At 41.5% G+C, this 16,495-nt stretch overlaps 1 protein-coding gene across 1 annotated transcript in view; it reads right to left on the bottom strand.

The window, feature by feature from the left end:
* The window catches only part of MPPED2 (metallophosphoesterase domain containing 2), a 171,491-nt gene extending 155,248 nt beyond the window's left edge, over window positions 1-16,243 (bottom strand). Inside the window, exon 1 of the mRNA XM_048950070.1 lies at window positions 16,139-16,243. The gene's annotated coding sequence lies outside the window, so the exon portion shown is untranslated. The remainder of the gene's footprint in view (window positions 1-16,138) is intronic.
* Window positions 16,244-16,495: the final 252 nt, after the last annotated feature.

The raw sequence follows: 16,495 nt of genomic DNA, 5'->3' as shown, positions 1-16,495 counted from the left end.
TCATCATCAGATTCATTCTTCAGTTCTGTTCCCTTGGTGCTCATACGGTTCTGTCTCCTCTGGGAGGAGCAGTAGAAGATGATGTGTGCTCAGATCAGCCGTGGCTAGCAGTACAGGTCCCAACCCCTGCACTACCACGTGCAGCGAATACTGGAGTCACGATGCACCACTGAATGTAGTTGATCCACAGCACACACAAAGCCCAGCCCAGGACACACTGATAGTTTGTAAAACAGGTTTTCAATTATAATAAATGATTAGAATTTCAGTTTAAATAACAGGAAAATTAGATTTGTGAATGAAAATCAGTATCAGTGAATTTGCAAATCAAAAGACATCTGGTCAAGTTTAAGACTGTGTCGTGCTGCCATTGTTAGCAGCCATTTTAAACATGCATAGGTTAATGCAGATTTCTCCCAAGTTTATAGATGATTAGATAGAAAAAGAACAGCCAGTTGTATAGTCATAGCAGCTGGAATAAAATGCAGAACTAGCACCAAAGACAAAGATAATTATTAAACAGAAAAAGGTAATAAATTGGATCATTTACTTCCATATTTATGCTTTCAGTCATTAATCAAATCCATTTCCATTTCTAATTTTACAATTTTTCTTTTCTTTTGACCTTTAATAAAATGTTTCAATTGATCAAGGTAATAAAAATGTGAATTATATGAGCTGGCACAGGCAAAGAAAGACTGTAATCTGTGTTCCAGATATAACAAGGAAAATGCCTGTGATCAAGGATGGGGTAAGAGAAATCTGAAAAAATAATGAAGAAGCCCAAGCACTGTATATGTCTCTCAAGACTTTCACAAGGAGGGTTTTTTGTCGTTGCTGTTGTTTTTTATTTAAACCATTAACAACCAAAATAAAGTGCCTGTGGGACGGTAGCTGTCTTTCATTTGACATGCACAACCTATCTGCTCATTAATATAATCTTTCTCAAGCACATACAAGAACATTTTCATCTGTGCTGGACCTTCGTTTCAGATATATCCCAAATGCTACACTGCTTAAACTGTTTCATAACATAATCACTTAACATTGTTTCCTGGGTTTTCTAAATATCGGCACAGTTCTGTGTCAGGAGGGACATAATCAAAGCCAGCAGCCTTGCAAGCCTGCCCACTAGTAATATTATTTGTTTCAATGGCTTTCCTTCGAATAACAGGTATTGATTTTCTACATCAGAACTCTTATACAAAAGAACTTTAAAAGAGAGATTATATTTTGTATTTTTTTCTTCTCCATCCTATTAAGGAACACTGCTGAAGAGTAACAATAATCATCAGAGATTTAAAGTTTGAGCTGAATAGATTGACCATTTAGGAGTTCTAGGAAAAATACATCTTTCTTTCCCTTTTCTTTTTCTTCTCTTAAGAATTCTTACAACAAATAGTTTAATGCATTATTTCATTACTGTCTGGCCTCAGGTACTTGTGTTCCTCAAAGCACTCCTCACAGAGTTCAGGTAAGAAAGGCATCATGGAAAAATAAAATAAAATAAAATAAAATAAAATAAAATAAAATAAAATAAAATAAAATAAAATAAAGCAAATGAAACCAAAAGCATGCAGAGAAGAGTACCAGGGGACTGGTGAAAAGAAGAGGCTGAACTCTGGGAGAAGAGACTGAGGTCACAGCACGGTTAAGAGGGAAAAAAAGGAGCTGAACAAGTACAGGAAGATTGGGAAAGCTACAGAAAGGCTGCAGAGCATTTGGGAGAGGTGACAAAGGAAACTATACCAGAAAAATAAATTTAAATATATTCAGCACCTCAGAAGACTTTTCAGATCTTGCATATGGATATTTTTTCTGGAGAAACGCATGACAGGTGGTTCAACAGGTTTTCTTACTCCTCCTGCAACAGCCACGGACTGACATAGCTATCAACAGTCGTGACAGTCTAAGGAGACTTACATTCCTCAGTTAGCTAAGCTCTTGAACATCCCTCAAATAATAACTGCATTTTTTTTTAAATCATACTATGATAATTTTGGTCCACTGTTACATTTACATCAACATATTTTAATTCATCAAGAGATACGTGGCAAAAGATACCAGTCCAGCATAGTTACAGAACTGCCATCACCATTCAGTTGATTCAGGGTGGAGTAACCCTGCCGGTAATTACTGCTGCAGGATCGCTCAGGGCACACAAGGTAACATATTTCCTTCCACTCTGCCTACACTTGGTTTAGGTACGTCCAATGCAAAACGCAGGGCTCCATAAAGAACAAGCAATGACATTTTACTGCTAGGCTTCTGATGCCAGCGAGGGAATTCAGATTTTAGAGTGTGATGTCTGCAATACATGAAGGAACGCAGCATTTCAGAGTGGGATTCAAAACAACCAGCACTCTGAAGTCCTGAAAAATATGAACTCTCAGAACATCTTGCATGCCAAAGCTGGTACATTTAATCTGCCAGGCAGACAACTGCCAACACACAGAGTATTGGACCTTCTCCCAAGGGCAGACTTTTGCAACTTCTCTCTCTAAGATCTGATAAGGTGTTTTGTTCTTGTTTTGGGGTGGTTTTTTTGGTCTGTTTCATTTCACATCCCACCACGACACATACAGCTTAGGGTGTAGGAGGTCAGGCTCAATGCCTTCCTTACCAAACAAAGCTCAAGTCCATGCTTCCCAGCTCCAAAAGTGCCTTGCCTCCAGGGTGCACGTAAAGCTACAGAGAAATTCCTGCGATTCCTCCTGCTGACCTCGTGCTACTGTGCAGAAAGGAATACTGACCAAAGGAAAAAAGCATGAGAAAGAATGAGCGCAACTGGCCATCCATAAAGATAGGGCACTTCGCCTCTAGGCTCTCTGGTTATGCTCTCAGCTCCAGAGTGTATCTGGGACAGTTTCCACCCCAGTGGCAGTTTTCTGTAAATGTACTGTCTTGAGAAGACAGAAGTGAGCCTCTTTTCTAGCGCTGCCCAGCACATGTTCTTCCTCACTGTCTCAATCACGCGGCTGCTCTAGCAGTTACACTGTGTTGTTGTCCACATCCTGCAAATTTCTGGCTTTGTTTTATAATTATTTTCACACATTTTTCTATCTTAGAATTCCACCTTTTTCTTAGCACTAATGCATTCTAGTTCGCATCATTTGCTCAGGAGGGCGATTTCTCCTCAGAATGAAACTCACACCTTTGTGCTTGAAGAGCCCACAAGTGACTAGGAACACCAGCTAGACAGGAGATAACCAAGATAAAAACGTAACCCCCAGATTAAACAAAATCCAACTAGAACTTTTGATTACTGCAGTGTGCTGGAGTATCAGCACCAGTTGCTGAAGGCTAAGGACTAATAAAAGAATATTCAAACAAAAAGCATATTAACTCCAAGTGCACATTTTTATTTAATTAGAGGTAAAATAGAAGGAACAGTAATAGGTCAATAATAATGACTTATTACTTCCTTTATGTGGCACATTTACAATAAATGGTAATTTACCATTAGAGAGACATATAAATTTTTTTTTTTTCTGCTAAAGAAATTAACATTAGTCATGTTGAAAAAGAGAAGGCTCTCCATTTCCAGCACGAGGATTGCATTCAGCGAGGCAGTCTGCGGATATTACAGACCCCGCTCCCCTTTAGCAATGCAGGAAGAATTAAAGCATAACCATGTATGACATCATTCCAGCTGTAGCCGATGGGCTACAGATCGTTTCATCCATGCTATTTGAAAAACATTCCACTTTCCAGTCATTAGACTTGCTAAATGGATTCACCTGCCATACCCTTGGAATCATTAAAAAAAGAAAAAAAATCTTTGGCACACAAGAGCCTTGCTTTAATTTTATTCCCACAGCTGATGTTCTACCGCTAGAAATTCTTTAAAATAACTAAAAAACACTTTGCATTTACTCCATTGGAAAATAAAAAAATCTCTATTTCCTGCTTTTATTTTTGCTGCAGGCTTATTTCAAAGTTTCTGATTACCTATCACCAGAAACTTATACAACACATCTTCCTAGATAAAACTGGTCATTACAGTGGGGCTGCACTGTGCCTTAGTATTTTTAAGTCACTGCCTGTGACCCTGTTCCACAGAAAGCAGAGCAGTTTACTGAAGCCTACTTTGGGCAACTTCCTGAGCTACTCGACAGCTAGCTGCCATGTAACACTCCTTCCAATCCTAGGAAGATATCGCACCATTTGCACATTTGTTATGCCTGCACTCTTAACTTCAGACTCATTTAAAAGCTTCAAACCTACAGGTGGGATTTTTAAAGCTGCCATTAGATCATTAATTCCTAATTGGACACCCCAACCCTCTAGGCAAGCTTTGAAAATCTCAGCATAAAAAAAATAAATAAATCTATATTCTACTTCCTAATAAGCTGGCTAGCAATAGAGTCACACCAAGACAAAACATTTAGCAACTGGATGAAGACTGATGCGACCATGGAAGGGAAAAAAAAAAAAAAGAAAGAAACCTTATATCCTAGTTTTAATACTATGATTCCTGCTTCCCAAGAGGAGTGAAAGGAACCAGACTGACAAGGGAGGGAGGAAGAGAGAGAATCTTCACAAAACAAACAAATCAGGATCCAAAGCTGCACGTATCTCTTGAAAACAGAACAGATCCAACAGCACTGTGCATTGTTTGGGTGCATTTTTGGAGTGAGTCTAAAACCACGTTGTCTAGATGACAAAAAAAAAAACAGCTTAAAGGGATATTAAACTACTATGTAATAACACAAAGCAACACGTTAAAAATAAAAATCATTAAGTATTACTAAAAATGTAACCCCATGCATTTGAAATGATAGCAATTTAAAATATGAAGTTAAATATCATTACTTAACTGTGTGGGGCTCAATATGTTCTAAGTAGTAACTACACATGAGATTGAAAGATTTCTTTCAGGATATTCATTAGCCCCGGTGACCTAACGAAACCTAATGAAATAATTACATTAACTCTGACACAACAACAGGAAAAGGAATGCAGTGAAACATTTGGGAGTATCTTACCAATTTAAGACTGTAAATAACTTGAAACACACCTCTCCGACTACACCAGGATGGGGAAGGAAAGCACTCATCTAACGTAGAACAGTCCTACTCTAATTAATAGGCATTTAAACAACCACATTTTCTAGAAGGTGGGGAAAAAAAAAAGTACAACCCACTCTCATGTAAGATTTTAAGAATTAATTTCTCTCTCTGAGTTTTCTGAAGTCTGGAACAGTTGTAGAATTCAGTTATAATCACTTCATGGAGTCCCCGATAAATAAATATCCTTAACCACCTTGAACAAGAAAAAGGATTCCATCTGTTTCAATACTTCATACTAAAAAAATGAACCTTTTTTGAGATCCAGGTAAATCAGCATAATCAGAAGGAACCCTTATGGTTCAGCCTGTTTGTGTTACCTGATAATCTGAGACCTGCAGGACAGCTTAGAGTCCTGTAGCACGTATTGCCCAAAGAGCTGCCACTTCAAATTTTCCAGCACCTTCTTTGTGCAGGAGCTTGGCAATACACAGAAGAGAAAGCATAAACTGAACAGCTGAAATTCTTGGGTAAGTCAGCATCAGGATTTTAAATGTGCACAACTCTCTTGATGACTTTGTCCAAAGAGCTACTTTGGATTCAATTAATTCTTCTTTCTCCACGATTCAAGCTGTGCTCAGTAACGCTAAGATTCATCACAGTGGGACATTCTTCAAATACTTCTGCTTAATAAAATGCATTAATGAAGCTTTAACTTCTGGTATATCAATAGCTGGTGACATTCTTGCCTTTCCTTTAAAAAGTATTGCATCCATAATATATACGAAATTCTAAAGGTAACTTTTTTTTTTTTTAATAATCCCTAGTGTTAATTTCACTAGGAATCAATTTTGTAAACTAGTTACAAACATCACTTGGATCCCAAATTTCTATAAAAGAAAGAACAAGCATTTGAGCTAGACCAAAACTGTGGTTTTTTGAAGGTGAACAGCAATGGACAGCAACCGGCCAGCAGGCTATCTTTCCTGTTCCAGTACTGCAACGTTTGAGCTGTGAACAAAACGGGTATGGTCCCTGCCATAATGCTGAGCAGCAGCCTGCTGGGCTCTGAGGAGTTAGTGGCCCATGGGACAGCTCACCTGAGCAGAATAGGGGCCAGGCTTCCTCTAGACATGACCTTCAGGCTGGGATGTGCTATGTGCATCCCTTGGCTGCAGGATAAATGTCACTGGCTAAGGGCAAGAGAGGAGCAGCTGGTACCAGTGATTACACCACTGCACAGCCTTGACTGTATCTAAAAGTATAGCAAGAAATTCTCATGTGATCAGATTTCCTTTTGATAGAAAGAATGATTAATAGAGCTGCTTTCTTGTTAGACAAGCCTGCACAGCTTGAATGACCAAAATGCAGTAACCCTTTTTACAGATAGGTCTGCATCATGTGCTGCACTACAGTCAGAGTCCCAACTATCTAAAGGGATATCCTGCAGCACGGAAGGCCAACTGTGTTCTGGGCTGCATTAAAAAAGATGGCCTTTGTGGTCCTTTTCAACCCAGGCCATTCTACGATTCTATAAGCAACTAGCTACAAATTGAGAACTAGAGTGAAGAATTGCATTATTATTATTACTGACCCAAAATGCCTAACATTACTCACAAAATGTGGAATTAATTTATTGTTTTTAAGTAAAATAGATACACTGCTGCAGCCAGATAGACCTCAGAACACTTCAAAGAATACAAGGCAGGCACTCTCAGAACAATAATGGGATGTTACATTAACTCACCATAGTGTAAAATATTACACCACCTGAGAGGCAGCCATACTTAACTTATCCATAGAGCGAGCTGCCAAGTAGTTGAAATTGTAAGTAGAGATGAAATCGACCACAGCCTGTTGAGATTATGCATACTTTTTTTTTGTCAGTGCTGATCCACACACAAGATGCTCCACAACCCAGGCTTTGTCAAGCTATATAGGAAATGGTTTTACTCTGTCATTTGTAAAACATGATTTTAGAGGAAGAGGAAAGGAAGGAATGAAACGTCATCACACAGTGCATCAGTGATAAGAGAGGCAAAGCCATGCCTCCTTTTCTGCTGTCACACACGGAGGCACAGGGGGCTACGAAAGAGCTGAGTCCACAGAAGAGCATGTATCTGCTTCTCAGGCCCAAGTCATTTCCCTTAAGCCACACCACCCCAAGCAGTTCTGTGAACATACGGCATTTTCCAGAGATAAATAGGCAATTGAAAGCTGAAGGTCCATGACCACGCACTTTTTGTATACAAAGAGCTGTAATCTTGTAATCAATACACTACTTAGCACAAAGTGAGTGTAGCCCTTGGGGGAGGGGCTGAGCACTGTGAGCCCTTAGTTCGGGAGATAAGGCTGGCTGCTGTCTTTCTGCTTCATGGAAATAAATAGGACATAAAATCTCTGCACAGTTCTGATAGTCACAGTGTCTTGGATTCATCAAAAGCAACTACGCTAAAGAGCAAGTAAGGTGATGCTTGAAAACAGAGCATAAGCATACCTACTGGTTCAGATACCCATGTCATCTGGTTCTAGAAGAAAGCTGCCACCACACTTACCACAGCACTGACAATAATTTTTGAAAAGAAAGATCAGAGAGACCAAGAAAATAGAAAAAAGACAATAAAGCATTGCTTGGCAAAAGTAAAAAGACAGGCGTGCTCTTGCTAATTTCAATTATGAAAGCATCATTACGTAGGAAGAACATTCATAGCCTTTCAAGCTTGAAAAGAACCCAGGGAAGAAGCGGGACTTACTGGATACCACTGGTTTACAGGGACTACTTCAAGCCTAATTATATGAGTAATGCATTTTCTTTGTCTGATGAGATTGCATTCGCCTAACATAACCTTTCAGTTTTATTTTTGTTCTTCAGCAAATCCTCCAGTACTACCATCTCCTTTACATCTGCTTAGACGAAAGGAACTAGAAGTCTACCTAGCTAGATCAAACTGGGAACAAAGAGTAACTTGAAATCATTATGCTAGTCTATACTATAGTCTAGAAACTGTGCATTTAAGCAAGCTGCTATCCTCAACTACTCATAGCAAGCGGAGGAGACAGAACAGTGAATTACACAGATCATAGCTCTAGTACTGCGTAGCAACTGACTTGAAGTAGGGTATTAAACGCAGAACTTGTCTCCTGTAGCAACAGGAGGGTTGCCCTGTTGGTTTCAGTTAGCATTTTCATTTGCAATTAGGACTACAGTGTGAAAAAAACATACTCGTGATCTTTACAGCTGGTAACAATTTGAGATAAATGGCAAAAATGCATGAGATTACAAAATTTGAAGAAACTAGGTAAATTAGAAACACATGCAAAGTTAATACATGTGGCAAATATAATCCAAAGCACAGATGGAAAAAGAGAACAAGCGACACAGAAAAAAAGCTAACTATCAAGGAATAACATTTCCACGTGAGCTCTTCCAAGTCATATTAGCAAGGTTCAAGATCTTTCTTGATGTTGACCACCCTTTCTCCTGCCAGAGGCTGCTGCCTTCTAGCAGAAGAGCAAAACAAGTGATGTACCTATTCTGCAGTTTCCAGTTCAGAGCCAGGCGCATTATAATGTAAACCACTATTGATTTCAGTTCACTTTAATACCCTGGACTGAACTGTGGTGGTGAAGGGCTCCAATTCATAACTCCTGTCAGATTTAGCTGCCACAGTGAAATCCACAGAGGCTGTGAATAAGAGACCTTAGAAATCATTTCAAAGTGAAACATGATTCAAATAGGCAGGTACAATTTGACGATACATACACCAAATCACAAGGTAAATTATCATCTAGCTCATCTTCTAAGATGGACAGAGACAGTTTAATTGAATGGACAGCACAACGAACCAGCAGCTCAGACACAGTGTTAGTAATCCACTGCGTGAGTGGCAGGGAGAAATGAAACCAAGACAGTCAGCAACAATACAAGCACCTTCCATGTTTTGGGTGCTTGTTCTGACCTCTGCATTGCAACACAATAGCCCTTTGGGGAACTAGTTCTCATCTCTTCTCCCAACCCCATCTGCTGGGGCCAGGACATCCCCCTGACAGCCGTGCTGCACGCCATGCCTGGGCAAGGTTACCAAAGGCAGCACTGCTAACGAGCCTGTGACACACAGACGTTGCACAACCTACTTGGGGATTCTTTGGCACTTTGCCTTTTTCTCTGCTTCTGCATCCCAAGCTTACATCTGTTCAGATCATAACCTTCTATTTACACCCACCCTTCAAACTGCAATGGTTCAGCTCCTCGTCTGAGGCCAAGTGTTTAACAACCGAAACAACACAGCAATTCACAAATATAGAGAAGTCTTATGATTTAAATATCTGCACCATACAAGCCCATTTACAGATAAAATGAATCACGATACAGGTTTACTCTGTCTTTCTACAGACAGAAGTCCAAAGTCTAGACATCCAGCCCAGAGGTAGCTCTTTGTCTAACTACTGGCTTCTTCGATACAAAATTGTCTGATTACCTCAAATCACTGGAAGAGTAACTGGAAGTAAAGAGAAATAGAACAATTACATCAGATAAACTCTAAAAAACAAACAACAACAAAAAACTACCCTTCCTTCTAAATATGAAGATAGCATATCTTGAACATTTGATTTTGAAGAAGTAGGCAGAAGCCTCCAGCAGATGTCCCCTGAGTAAAGTTCCTCTCAGACAGGAAAACCTGATGACTTAGCTGACTTTCGGCATCAGGAAGACTTACTGTCACCACTACCTGAAACAGCAAGAGCAGTCTGTTTACGTTGCCTCTTGGCATCCTGAAAACCTTCCCCAGCATCACACGAGTAACCAGAAACAGCCTACACTTCTCCCCATGCCTAGGCTGCCGCTGTGATTTAAGATACTGAATCAAGACTAAAACAATACAATCAAAAGGAGACGACGGGGAGTCATAACCTCATTGTGTTTGCATTTACTTTGGCAATACGCAGACTAAGTTTTGGCAGGCGGGCGCTGCTGCCATACACACAGAAACACCTGTATGGAACAGATGCATCCAAGCGCCTCCTTCGCGCATTATGTGTGAGAGTTTGGGCAGGGTGCTGCCGCCGTGCACACACAGGAAACCTGGGGTACGCCCACTTCATAGCCCTGAGAACCCAGCGGTTCACCAGGGCAGTATCAGAAAGGCAGGTATTTACTGTGACAAACTGACACTGCCGAGGCAAATGCTAACGAAGCAAAGTCAGAGCGATGCCCAGAGGGCTCTGAATCTTCTACAGGTATTTTAGGATAAACTTATGATCTCTAGTATCAAAAGCCACTGGAAGATCAGTAAGAATCAAAATTGACAACGTGCCAGAATCCACCTACTATAAAACAGAAGGTCACCACAAATCCTCATTAAAGCTGTCTCGCTGCTTTGGCCTGATTGAAATGTTTCAAACAGTTTATTATTATCATGAAAGCAAGGGCAGCAGTTGCCCTGCCACAACCTGTCTCCAGGACCTTTGCTAGGAAAGGGAGATTTGAAACACGGTGGAAATCTGAGAAATTGCCTGTGGACAGCAAAGGGTCGCTTAATCAACTGCTCCAATCTCCAGCAAAGAAGAAACTCTTACAGATGCCAAAGAGGTGTTAATGATAGATATTGTAAAAGGGAACTGCCACAGTATATCTTTCAAAGACTGCTACAAAAGCCTTGCTGGCAAAAGATCAAGAAAATAGCTTGCAAGTACAGTGCCATATCTGTAATAGAAGTGCAGTGTGACAGGTTTAAAATCCATAAGCTATGCTGAAGTACATAGTTCAGAATCCCAGCGACCCAGCTGGAAATGAGGATGTAGGAAGTCTTGCCATTTAACCACCATAAGAAGAGACCCCAGGCCAACCATCTCCTCGCCACTACACCTTGCACTGGGAATGCCGGCAGCCCACACTGCTTCTTCGTAATCAGCTGGTTTCCACCCTCACACTTGAGAGACTTCAGCAGATGTTAACAGTAGAAAACACTGAACCGTTAAGGGAAAGCTAACAGCAAAAAAACAACCCACGAATGCCAAGCGCAGTGCAGAGGCTTAAAACAATGGGACATGCTAGCAGCTGGGCAGGCAAAGGAGGCAAAGGCAACTCTGGACTTGGCAATGTTTTTAGTGGGCACTGTGACCATCTGCTTACAGAAGTACAGTGACTTCATAACAACTCCTGTGTTCACCCACTGTTGTCCTTTGGTTCTTTTTTGCTCACCACATTCGTTTTGGTTCTCCCCCCTGCACCGCCAGAAAGACTTTTGGTTTAAAGTTGTTTGTAGAAACACAGAAAGGTTTGGGTTGGAAGGGACCTTTAAGATCATGCAGTTCCAACCCCCTGCTATAGAAAGGGACTCCTTCCTCTAGACCAGGCTGCTCACAGCCCCATCCAGCCTGGCCTTGACTGCTTCCAGGGAGGGAGTATCCACAGCCATACACATAAATCTCATGTAAGTTTTTCTCTTAACTGAAGTTACATCTCTTTTGGCAGAGAGCTTACATCTCCTTTGTAATACAATATATTCTATGCTAGACATTTACACAGAAACATGTAAAGGAAAGCAGTTAGAAAATGGAAAATACACATAGCTATAAATCCCTACTGTAGCTGCACTCTATCTAGAGCTTCATTTCATTTGATTTTTAAATCCCAATTTTGCCTGAAATCAGCAAGGGGCAAAGCACAACATGGCTTAAAATGCATCAGTGGAGATGAAACCCAGAATCAAGCCTCACACTTGCGGTTAAAGAAAGCCAGTGTCTTAATAAAGTAGCTCTCTTTCTACGTCAGAAGACAGAAAGAAAATCTGGAAATGTCAATTACTCTTTCAGTTCCAAAAGTGCCATGTCCCCCTCCAAACTCTGATGAAACAAAAAACTCCCCAAAAATTCGGAGCCCTCTCAAACCCGAAGGATGGCAAAGGAGCACTACTTCGTTACTGCCCTTTGAGTTCAGCCTGTGGAGTCAGTGAAGAATCAGCATTTGTTCATATCTTTGGCAATCTTGCTTCTCTGACACATTGATGATATGAGCATTTTGCATCTACGAGTTAACACAAAGAGTTTTTCTTTTAATCTTTTTAACCTTCACTTTAACTAAATTTGGCTCAGATGAAAACTTTTCATTAGCCTTAGGTGAACTTGTTGAGGGTAAGAGACAAAGCTTTCAATCCTGCATACCATGTGATTTTTTTTTTTCTAAAACGTGGTGGTTCAGAGTGGGCAGCAGTCATCCACATCTGTCCTGCTTTTTCATCATCTGATTCTGCTCTTTTTCCACTATGGCTCTGCTGGCCCCAGACAGGAACAAGCAACTTGCTTCCTAGTAGCATTTCAGTTGAGCCAAGGTTAGACTAAATTTCATCTTTCTAAGCTTTTTCTTTCAGAATCAAATATATGTAGTAACAGAAAGCGGCTGTATGTCAACACGATCCTACAGGATAGCAACTGGAAAAGGAGCATGTGTTCAAACTCAAGTCCTGAGGAATAGACTAGGCAGAGCGTTGTGAACTCTCAAAAGGAGAAATGGTGCATGGAAGAGATGTGACAAGAAATGTGAAAGAAACAAGAAGCTGTATGTGGACCAAGAGTGTCATGCTTCTCACTTCACACCCAAGCTTCTCTTTGTTGCATAGACCACACAAATAATAGAAACAAATACAAAAAGGCAGGAATGAAGAGTCATCATATATCTCCTCAGTGCTGACTCATCTGGAAAGCAAACTATTACCCTGCCCTCTCACACCATGTATTCACAATCCGGCCCACACAGGAAAACATTTCACCTTGCTCCTCAAAAAGCTTATCGTCCTGCGAGAGATAACAAGCAGGCAAGATAGCACACCGTTGATTGTGCTACCAGGAGGCGCTCAGATGCCAGGCCTGTGAGACAGTATGATAAAATATTTTCATTTTTAAAAAGCAGCAAAGAAAAAAATGCATTCCAGTAGAATTTCTGTCATTCTTGCCGGAATACATGCATGTTTTGATAAGCAAGATAAAGATGATCTAGTTACACTGTAGGCAGAATATATTTTCATTTGTCCATAAATTGCAAGCCAAACGTGAGCACAGACATTGCTTGCCTGGAAGCTTACCAAACACATTTTTCTTGAAGTAGCAAAGTACATCAATAATCTTCCTCCAAGTCTTTTATTTCTCACTTGCCAGTAATTACTTTACTTACTCTGCATCACCATTTTGTCTTTGTAAAGATACACACAGTCCCAAAACAAGCTCTTCAGGAAGCTTTTCGGCCAACACTGAACTTAAGCATCAACAAATTCAGCTGTGCTTTTTATATATTTGCTCAAGTATAATCAACGTTCTGATTTCTGAATTCAGATGTAACCAACAATAACACTGTGAACATCTCACCTGTATATTTGCAACTGAGAACAAAGGTTCAGGCTGACCCTGCCATCTCCTGACTGCTTTACAAGTAGCTCAGCACTCTCCTTTGCACAGAGCCATAAGGCAAAGAACTAAACATCTCCATTAAGAAGGGAAAATACGCTTCTCTTCCAGCAGGAAATAATACAGAGCAAGTGTTACACAACAAACAGCAGGAACATTTTGCAACATCATTAAAAAAAATATGCTATTAGGAGTGCCTACGGCCACGTGAATGAAATGCTTAAGCATCAGTGCTTAAAATGAACAAAGGAACCACAATAATAGCAAGACCGATTCAACACCCTCCCTCCAACAACATACAGTATCAGTTACCACAAATAAATATGTAAAAAACCAACCAACCTGACTTGAGCAATTAAACGGCAGCCAAACTACAGTGAAAATATCATTGTAACCTCAACATTTAAACGGGGACTTGTATCTAAAGCACATGAGTTTCTCTTTCAAGAACTTCTGGACGTGAGTTGGGTTCTTCTGTGCTCCATCAAGGAATGAGGTGGTCTACTATAGCTCAAAAAGGCTTGAAGAAAGCAAGCCAGAATACAGGGAGAGTAAGGAGAATATGGGAAAATAAGAACATATAGCAGAATACAGAAGAATAAGAAAAGCTGATACGGGAAACTCTATCTCAGAGTTCAGGCCAAGCAGCAGCAAGAGCCACATGACGTTGATAACAGGTATTTTCAACCTCAGGTCAAGGATACTTGCTATATGCTCTTGTCAATACACTGTTAACCATGATTGATTTGGTCCAGTGACAGATAATCTATTATGCACTCATACTCCAACCCCACTAAATCAAAGATCGCTTGTCTAGCAGAACAAAATGACACAAAATAGGAGAAGGCACAAAGACAAATCAGTAGCTTTCTTTTCATCCAACTTTTCTCTCTACAAGAGAAGGAAACTAACAGTGCAAAAATTAGCAAGACAGTAATTAAAATCTTGATAGAGGATGTAGGGGAGGAAAAGGAGATAACTCCAAATAAAAACACAGATGGAAGAGAAGCAATAGAAGTCCCAGTGAAATGTCAGAGTTACAAATAGACTAAATATAAAGAACAGAGGGGGGAAAAGTAAACCAGACTCAAGCTGTGTGGATATATTTATACAAACCCTTGGGATGAGGGAACAGAACTAGGCTCATTGTTTGCCATCAGCTACTGTAAAAGGGGGAAAAATAGATCCTCTCAGAGTACTAATTAGCATAGCTTGCATGCTTGTCTGCTATTTCCTGGGACAGGCTTGCAGCGCCCGCTTTATTCTCTTCCATATTCTTTCCTCATTTGATGCCAATATCTCTGCACAGACAAGATGTTTGGAGACAGTATCCTCTTGCTATGTTTATCCTAAAACCGATCTTCTAAAGAGTACCTAATGCCATCACAACAATCCACCTATCTGAAAAGCGAGTGCATTCAGCCTCTTTTATCACCCACACTTACTATGCTGACGCTCAGTAACCCGTGCTAGCAACAGGAGACACATTTCTGTGAAGCAAACAATCTCCATTACTGTCATCCAGATACCCTTTGTCAGTTACAATGACTGGGGACAAATGGACTGAGCAAATATAAAGAAATAGCAGAGGACATACATAAACAAACAGGTAAAAGACAGGAACCCCACATTACACTTAACACTCCGCTGAACAGCATCCCTTCCTGACACCCACCTGTTATCATACAGGTTGTGAAACAGCAGCTAGTTGCCCTGCAACAGATAAAGCGTGCTAGGCAAACCACAAAGGACTGCAAAGGCAGCTGCAGCGTGCAACATAACATAGATCAGAAGAGCTGCACATGTTCTCCATCCACTCCTATCCCCCGAGGACAAGAGGGATGTGCCACCATTAACCCATCTCAGAGCAGGGCTTCCCTTGGCAAAGTGAGCAACACCTGTCAGAGCTGCACAAGCCCATTTTTGCATATACGAAGCACTGGTTTGCTATGCAAGGATGCAAAGGGTTGTTAAATAAAATCTCCCCCTCAGGCCTTTTCTTCTAAAGGTCTGCGTGGCACGGGCCAAAGCTGATTTCCTCATCCAACCATATCTAGCAAGAACAGCTCAGCCATATACAGCAGCTGTGGAATACCTGACAGGGACAGAAACTTATCTGAGAACAGTGAAACATTCACCTGGAGGTGTTCATACCCACCCTGTTGATCCAGCTCTATGCATTACTGCAGAGTACAGACATTATTTGACATTACACTGTGCACAGCATTTGTGACTTCAACTCAGGTGCTTCCACCCAAGCTGTGCAGCCTGCAGAGAGTTTTGTGTTTCTTCATCTTTATTATTCTCTTCCTTTAGAGAACATACATAGATTTTTTTTTTTTTTTTTTTTTTTTATAATGAAGTATACTAGAGCTGCGTATAAAATTTCTCCTCAAGCTTTGCAAAGTGTCATCAAAGGATGAAAGAAAAGCCCAACTTCACTTGGGTGAAGCCAGCAGAATCAAATTTATCTCAGCTTCAAACGAGTTGCCGATTTGGAAATTTTAATACAGACTTCTTTTCCTTCTATTAATTAGAAACACTTACAGACTCCTTCCAGCCTTCACAGCACCTCTGGTACGCGAAGCCCAGCACTCCACAGGCCGAACCACACACAACCTCTCAAGAAGCAACACACGCATTAGCGAGTCGTGAAAAGCCCTCCGAGCTGCAGGAACGGGAGACGGCGGAATTCAAAGCCGCCGCCGAGGTAACGGCGCACAACTCACCTGTGAGAGAAGGCGGCCACTACGAGCAGCGGGAAATGGGACGCCGCCGCCGCTACGGCGTGCCAGCTCCGGGCGCCACACGGGAGTCCATCTGGAACCTCAGCGGCCTTCCTCCAGGGCACCGCCCCGCCCTTCGGGCCGCCTTCCGGGGTGCCGAGGCGGGGCCGCGGTCCGCGACAGTCCAACCCTGCCCTGCCCTGCCCGGCTCACCTGAGCCCCGCGGGCCGCCCCGCTTCAGCGCCGCCGAGGGGACCGGGGGCAGCGGCTGCCGTTGCTGAGGCGCCACCCGGCGGCGGCGGCGGGAACCCCGCGTGGCGGGCCGCGCGGCAGACGGCTCGTGCCCGGAGCTGCGGAACC

The sequence above is a fragment of the Lagopus muta genome, chromosome 6 (genome assembly GCF_023343835.1).
Source record: "Lagopus muta isolate bLagMut1 chromosome 6, bLagMut1 primary, whole genome shotgun sequence".
NCBI classification, from domain to species: Eukaryota; Metazoa; Chordata; class Aves; order Galliformes; family Phasianidae; genus Lagopus; species Lagopus muta.
The sequence above is the reverse complement of the archived record's forward strand: the minus strand, read 5'-3'. Positions and strand labels throughout refer to the sequence as shown.